The following is a 7940-nucleotide window of genomic DNA, read 5'->3' on the forward strand; positions in this document are numbered from 1 at the left end:
GAGGGTCTTCCAAATACTGTTTTCTCTGAAAAGCGAACCGCCGGCAAGAGAGGAGATAATGTTCAATTGATTCAACTTCTCCGCATGTGTTACAAAGGTTACTCGTAGCGAACCCGCATCTGCATAAGTACAAGTTGAGGTGGGGGATTCTGCATCGCAGAAGCGTCATGGACACCTCACACCGCCTTGTCTTACATGATCGAACATTCCATGGGAACTTTAAATGTTGAAAGTCCACGGTATTCAGCAACGGATCACCCAAGCTGGCTGAGATATGTTGGAACCGCTGGAAACGGGAGGTCTCCAACATAATAAGGTGCGGTACGGGATATATTACAGGGGCAGTTAGAGCTGACCTTGCCAAAAAATCGGCCACCTCGTTGAAATAGATTCCCGAATGACCAGGTACCCAGACAAAGCGGACCTCCCTTACTGTGCGCGGAACAAAAAACCTAAGGGAACGCATCAATAGAGAGGAGCCGGAAGTTTGGAGAGCGACTAAAACTGAAAGGCAGTCTGCAAGGATAAGTACCTGTGCTACATGCGTCGGAATTTTAAGAAGAGCCAAACCGAGTGCCAAAAACTCTGCAAAGAATACAGAAGTGTAATCCGGGATACGAACGGAATAGCTGAAAGCCAGATCCTGTGAATATATCCCAATTGCCGCCTTCTCACAGCACCCGGAAGCATCGGTGGAGAGAACAGCATGATCAGGAAAATGCTGTAAGTGCTCAGCCAGAAGACCATTTAGGATATTTGCGGGCATGTGTTTTGCATGGGATGGAAAGATATGGTCGTAACAGAAGACGGGATCAGCCAGCATGTCAGCAACTCGTTGCAAGGAGGTCAGATCGACCTGAAGCGTGGCCAACAGGTTCTGCGTAAACCGAACTTGCGGGAGCTGATAACGTGGCCAATGAGCAGAGAAAAACAGGTGAGGGTGGGATAGAAAAATGGGAGCATTGACACCGGGGGCCGGGTCAAAGGACCTGAGGAAAGTGCGCACCGTGAGTAGTTGGAAGCGGGAATATAGATCGGGAATACGGGCTTCCAGATAAAGGAGAGCATTGGAAGCCGATCTTGGGAGCCCTAGGCATAGCCGTAGGGCACGCCTTTCCAGTAAGGCTAAAGGCTGCAGCTTATAGTTTGCGCTGCCAGAGAATAAGACGCAGCCGAATTCCAGAATTGGTCTCATATAAGCCTTATAGAGTAACAGTAAGGTGTCGCGACGCATGCCAAAATTTTTATTGCCTATCCGTGTCAGCCGGCCTAGAGCACGTTCGCCTTTAATAACATTATTCTTAATATGCTGGCGCCAGTCCAATCTTGGGTCGTAAATAATACCTAGGTATTTAACCGACTCCACCTGCGGAATTGGGGTGTTACGGTAGACTAGCGAGATGTACAAAGGGGTGTCTGGAGGAAATACCAGCACACCGCACTTGCTCACATTAAGTGATAAACTAATTTGGTCCAACCAATCTTCAAGAGCAGTCAGGTATGCCTGCAAAGACTGGTAAAGCGCATGAATATCCTTTTCTGAGGCGAAAAAAGCGATATCGTCTGCGTATACAAATACTGTAATGTTGGGATGAATGGGGATGTCTCGAACCAATATGTTAAATAGCAGCGGTGACAGAACAGATCCTTGCGGCACACCTCTGGATTGGACATAAGTATTAGAACAGAAAGATCCGTCTGTACAGAAGAACATTCTGTCTTTTAGAAATTCACAAATCCAGGCATAAATGTAGTGCGGTGGATGTAGCTGTGCAAGTTTGTTAAGAAGGACCGTGTGTTCCACGCTGTCATAAGCCTTAGCAACATCAAGTGTCACCAAGGCCGAAACTTCCCTCTTGCGCATCGAAAGTCTGATTCGGCTTTCTAGATCCACATGCGCGGTCCAAATGGAACATCCCCGACGAAAGCCAATCTGCGCAGAGCTAAGGCCATTTACGGCTTTAACGTGCTTTGATAGACGACTATGCACTACTCTTTCGATCAACTTGACTAAATTTGAGGTTAAAGCAATTGGCCGTATATTGTCTAATTGGAATCCATTCTCTGCATTCTTCAAAAGCAAAATTATTTTCGCAATCTTCCATCTCTGAGGAATCCACGTGTTTTCTAATGACGCGTTGACGATATCTAGAAGATGAGTGGTGAAGTCTTCCGCTAAAATCTTCAACATACCCACAGTAACCCCATCAGATCCAGGGGCAGCAGAATGCATCGAAGAAACAATTGGTAGGAGCTCCGACAGAGCAACCTCAGTATAGTCCGAGCTTAGGGCGAGTGTGAGTAATGGTTCTGTTTTCTGCATCTGAAAACGCAAAGCCAGCCCCTGAGCGATTTGTTCAAGGTTTTTCTTAGCCTCCTGAGGAGACAACACTATTGACTTAGTGCAGTTGGCGGCCAGAGAGTTCTTATTGCGCGCCATGAACCTATACAGAGCCTTCCTATTTTGGGGACTTGAGAGATACGTGTTTAAATTTTGATTATATTCCTCTTTGGCTTTTTTGACAGTTCGTTTGAAAGATGCAGAGAAGAACTTATAATTTATCCAATTAGCTGGGCTCTGATTATAGGAAAGGCTTTTCCAGGCAGCTTTGCGACGACGATATGCCTTCTCACACTCCTCCGTCCACCATGGAGACGGCTGTCTGTCAGGAGCTGAAGTGCACACAGAAAATATAGAATGCTCGGCAGCATCTTGCAGAAAGGAAAAGGACTGCTGAGCTCTTTCTGCTCGACTCGAGCTAACTATAGATGGAAGTGAGGCAGACATTATTTTTTTGTATGAAATGTGATTTACAAATTTCATTGTCGCCCCACTTTTTCTGAGGGGAGATGTTAGAATGTTAAAAGTTATTGGAAAGTGGTCACTAGATGAACCCGAGTCCTCTGTGGACCATGCAGATACCCCAACCCCACGAGTAACTAATGTTAAATCTATGACTGAACGGTAAGCTCCTCGCATAAAGGTTACAGCTCCGGAATTGCAGCAGCGCACTGCATGCGTGGCCATCCATGACCAAAGAAGCTGGCCGCAGGAGTCTGAACTACTACCCCAGGTACTGTGGTGCGAATTAAAATCTCCTGCGATGACTATACTGTTTGCGTTGCTAAGTAAGCTATCCAAACTGTCAGTCCTGTGTACGCCTACAGGGAAGTAGACGTTTGCGATAGTAACTTTTGCGCACTGTGGAAGTGAGATGTCGACTGCCAACAGTTCACAGTCAGGAAGCATAATTTTGTTCGAAATAGAGGCCCGGTGACACATTTTGGTAGAGACCATAGTTACTAACCCGCCGCCCCTGCCGGTAACGCGATCAACTCGGAAAACACGGAAGTTTTTCATTGAAAAAGATTTAAGTGGAGAGAGCCACGTTTCTTGCAAAATAACTATATCTGGGTTATGTTTACGAAGAAGTAGATCAAGATCAGGAAGGGAAGAAAGTAGAGAGCGGCAATTCCACTGAATAACTTTGAGACCCGCCATGATTACTGACTGAGGAAAGAGGCAGCAACAGCCTCTTTCAGCACATCAGACTTGGGAATTACTTTTGAAGGTCCTTTTAAATTTCCCTGTGCAAAAGCACAGGGAAATTTAAATTATGACTAAAGTGAAGGAAGAAACTAAATTCTTCTCGAAGTGAAAAAAAACATCATGCCATTAGCAAAGAATAAATGCCATCCCGAGGAGAATGGTAAATGATTTGCGAGCGGGTTGGTTAAGGGGGGAGAGAAAAGGCGCCATAAGAATTGCTTGCTAGTATTTTAAACGGCGATCATGGCTCATAACATCTATGAATACAGCCTAAGAGAAAATACACCCTCAGGTGTAAAGGTAACTTATGTGCTGTTATTGTGTGGTTAAAAAAATGCACGCTAGACAAAAAACGGTACAAAGTGGACCGAAACCACGCGCTTCAAAAATGCAACACTAATCCATAGCACCACCTGTGCATTTCTTTACTGCATGAGAAAAACGTCAGAAAGGAAAAAAAAACCCGAACATACTCCTGCTTCAATCATCGTGCTGCATAATACGAACCCGCCATACACCCGCACTTACCACCATCACAGACAACTCCAGGAGGTCGAAATTTCTGCAGACCTGCACTACGGCGTCGTCCCCATAGCCTGAGTTGCTTTGGCACGTTAAACCCCCATAAACCCAGAAACAAACACACACACATCCTGGGAGGCGCACACATTCATCAGGATAGTATAGCGAGCTAGGAGGATCTTCCAGTGCTGCATAAAATACAGCAAGGAGCGCTGCTCTCGAGACACAGGCTTTTTTTTCTGTGATGATTCGGCATGTGGGTCCATTATACGGCACTCCCCCTGACCAAATAGTCCCATAAACACAGAGGGATCACAAGGGGATCAAAAGGCACAACACGATTTTCCCCAACAGGCAAATATTTAATGCCGCATGGCATTATTTCAATGTCCCTCTTAAGCGTTCGTTGTAATATTTGCCAGAAAAACACAGCATCAAAGCAAACGATAAAACAATGATGAACAGCAGTCTTGGTGTATTTCGCAGGAGGCAGTTGACCATCCACGGCACAAACAGCTCCTTAACATGAAGGCATGCCTTGAAAGGCAGGGTCTATTCGTCCAATTCGGCTAAGAACATTTTTTCAGCAGGCTAAATGCGCATTCACTTAACATGGTTTAAAACAAGTGCAATAAAAACACCACATAAAGCAACCGATGCAAAGCTACAGAGAACAAAGAAATTCTAATAGCCTGAGCCTTCTGGAGAGGCTATACAGGCAACAAACCCAGCCATTCTGAACAAAAGCATTTTTGAGCGGGAAACCATTTATGAACGAAGTTTTTTTTCATATAATGCAAGAATTCTCTATGACAATCAATATATCCGCAGATCACACGAAGGAACTTTTATATATTTTATTTAATTATTTATTTATTTATTTGTCTGTTTATTTATTTATTTATTTATTTATTTATTTATTTATTTATTTATTTATTTATTTATTTATTTATTTATTTATTTATTTATCAAATACTGCCAACTGCCTCTTGGCAGTCAAAGCAGGAGTGGATGCATTGTTCTTGAACAATTGCTAAGGTGAGTTTAACAGCGGCAAAGAAAGAAAACATGCTATTGACAATCAGCCACGAAGGAATGTGCACAATCAAAAAACACAAAAAAAAAGAAAGAAGGAATACACTTTGAAAGGCGGACGGCAAAGCAAGAAGCGTTGTAAAGAAATACTTGCTGAATCATAGATAAGGTGACACGGCCGTAACAAAAGATTCAACTGAGGGCATGCCAGCTACTTCATAGGGTAAGGCGTTCCACTCGGCTGTGGTTCGAGGAAAGAATGATGAACGGTAGGCGTTAGTTTTAAACTGCGGCATTACAATTGTTTTGCTGTGCTTGCCTCTCGTTTTCCTGGATTCGTTGAAGTACATGTAAGTATGAAAATTTATTTTGACATGGTGGTTGACAATACTGTACATCATTTGTAGGCGGTGTAGTTTACGGCGCATTTCTAGCGACGGGAGCCCAGCTCGTGTTCTCAGGTCTGAAACAGAGATACTTCTATGGTAAGCGTTAAAAATGAATGTTGTTTTTATTCACATTCTAACTTTTGTCAAAAGCGTTCCCTATTGGTTTTCTATGGCAGTCTGAACTGTTCGATACGATCAATGGAAGCCCTGCAAAAGATTTTGCTGCATATCTGAATAATCGACCATTATCTTCAATATTTCCGTAGTCTCTTATAATTTTCAAATTTCCGGAATTTTCGCCCCAGAAAGCTGGACCTGATAATTAATGGTGCACAGTGAGGAAATTTAAGGCCAGCAACTTTCTTGAGGAATTCCTATAAAGTGCTCCCACCCTGTCTAGTCGGTGCGAATACGTAAAGCAACTCAACATTAAGTAGCCGGGTAAGCACAGCTATTAAAAATGAGTGGTTTCCCGGTCTTAAAAAGAAAAAAACGCGAAATAAGTTCATGCACAAAAATTGAACAAGGTCTAATCCTCCAAACTCTAAAAGATGAAACAAGTGTCACGACGTTTGAGCTCCCATTGAGAGCACCACCTGAAGGCTGCGAATCTTCTATGCAGTATACCTGCATCTTTCACGTACTCACCACCATCATCAGCCTGACTACACCCACTGCAGGGCAAAGGCCTCTCCCATGTCTCTCCAATTAACCCTGTCCTTGGCCAGTTGCGGCCACCGTATTCGCGCAAATTTCTTAATCTCATCCGCCCACCTAACTTTCTGCCGCCCCCTGCTACGCTTGCCTTCTCTTGGAATCCACTCCGTTACCCTTAAGGACCAGCGATTATCTTGCCTTCGCATTACATGCCCTGCCCAAGCCCACTTCTTCCTCTTGATTTCAACTAGGATGTCATTAACGCGCGTTTGTTCTCTCACCCACTCCGCCCGCTTCCGATCTCTTAAACCTATCATTTTTCTTTCCATAGGTCGCTGCGATGTCTTTAACTTAAGCGGAACCCTCTTTGTTAGCCTCCCCGTTTCTGCCCCATAGGTGAGAGCCGGTAAGATACAGCTGTTGTAGACTTTTGTCTTGAGGGATACTGGTAAACTGCCATTCAAGATCTGAGAACCTGCCAATTGCGTTCCACCCCATTCTTATTCTTCTAGTTATTTCCCTCTCATGATCCGGATCTGCGGTCACTACCTGCCCTAAGTAGACATATTCTCTTACTACTTCTAGCACCTCGCTACCAATTGCGAACTGCTGTTCCCTTGCTAGACTGATGAATATTACTTTGGTTTTCTGCATGTTAATTTTTAGCCATATCGCTCTGCCCTGCCTGTCTAACTCATTGATCATGCTTCGCAGTTCATGTCCTGAGTGGCTTAGCAAGGCAATATCATCAGCGAATAGCAAATTCCTCACGTATTCTCCATTAACTCTTACCCCCAACTCTTCCCATTTCAGGCCCCGGAATACCTCCTGTAAGCAGGCGGTGAATAGCATTGGCGAGATCGTGTCTCTCTGCCTGACACGTACAGTACAGGACTAATAGGGCGCAGCAAGCTTTGCAGCCTGTGTTGCGCCACAGGCGCAACGGGAATGGTGGCTTTTAATTCTGTAATTACCAGTTCTAAAAAATATTCTTGGCGTCTCGCGCATGCGCAGAACGGAATACGAATGTTTGCTGTCTGAGTTTTCCAAAAACGGATGCTAAAATATTTCATGCCTGAAAACAAACCTTAAAACCAGTGATAAATGAATGTGGGGACTCGACCTGCTCTGTTCTCTTGAATTTGCTTCCCCACGATGTCGTCCGACCTAGTTAGCTTAACTAACAAGGGAGGGCGGCTCTGTCACAGCGATACTAGCGGCAATAGACGGCGGGAACTCGACGCACGTGGACGTTTCGGCGCCGTCCTCCGCTCTCCGCCAACAGGGCGAGGCCTCGTGGGAACATTTTCCTCGAGCTCGACCCTTCCTGCCTCGGAGTTTCTCCCCTGGCCTAGAGTGGGCGAACATTCGCTCGTAACCTTGCTGGTGAGTCGGACGACCACGATTCCCTAGCGTATTCTGTTGCTAGCTGGCGTTATTGCTATGGCAGCAATACTTAGCCCACGTTCCTAGCGAAGAAATGCCCTCCGTGGTCGGCGTGCGCTAGGTAGCGCGCCCGATTGCTATGTGGGGTCGGCAATTTGCATGGTCAGCCGTGGATAAGGAGAGTACGCAATATTCCTTCTATTTTAACCCCTTATGACAGAAATGGTTATAATATTTCTAACATACCACATTTCGTACAGACTATGGGTGATTTACTGCGGAGGCCCTTAGTAGTTCCCTTGCGTGTGAAATCACTCGCGCCGGCTATGGCCGATGCGCTTCCGTGGTCACGAGACTGAGGCAAACCACCACAAAGTAGAAGAAGAAGAAGAAGCATAATC

Source organism: Amblyomma mixtum, chromosome 8, assembly GCF_055824585.1.
Source record: "Amblyomma mixtum isolate Tamu chromosome 8, ASM5582458v1, whole genome shotgun sequence".
NCBI lineage: Eukaryota > Metazoa > Arthropoda > Arachnida > Ixodida > Ixodidae > Amblyomma > Amblyomma mixtum.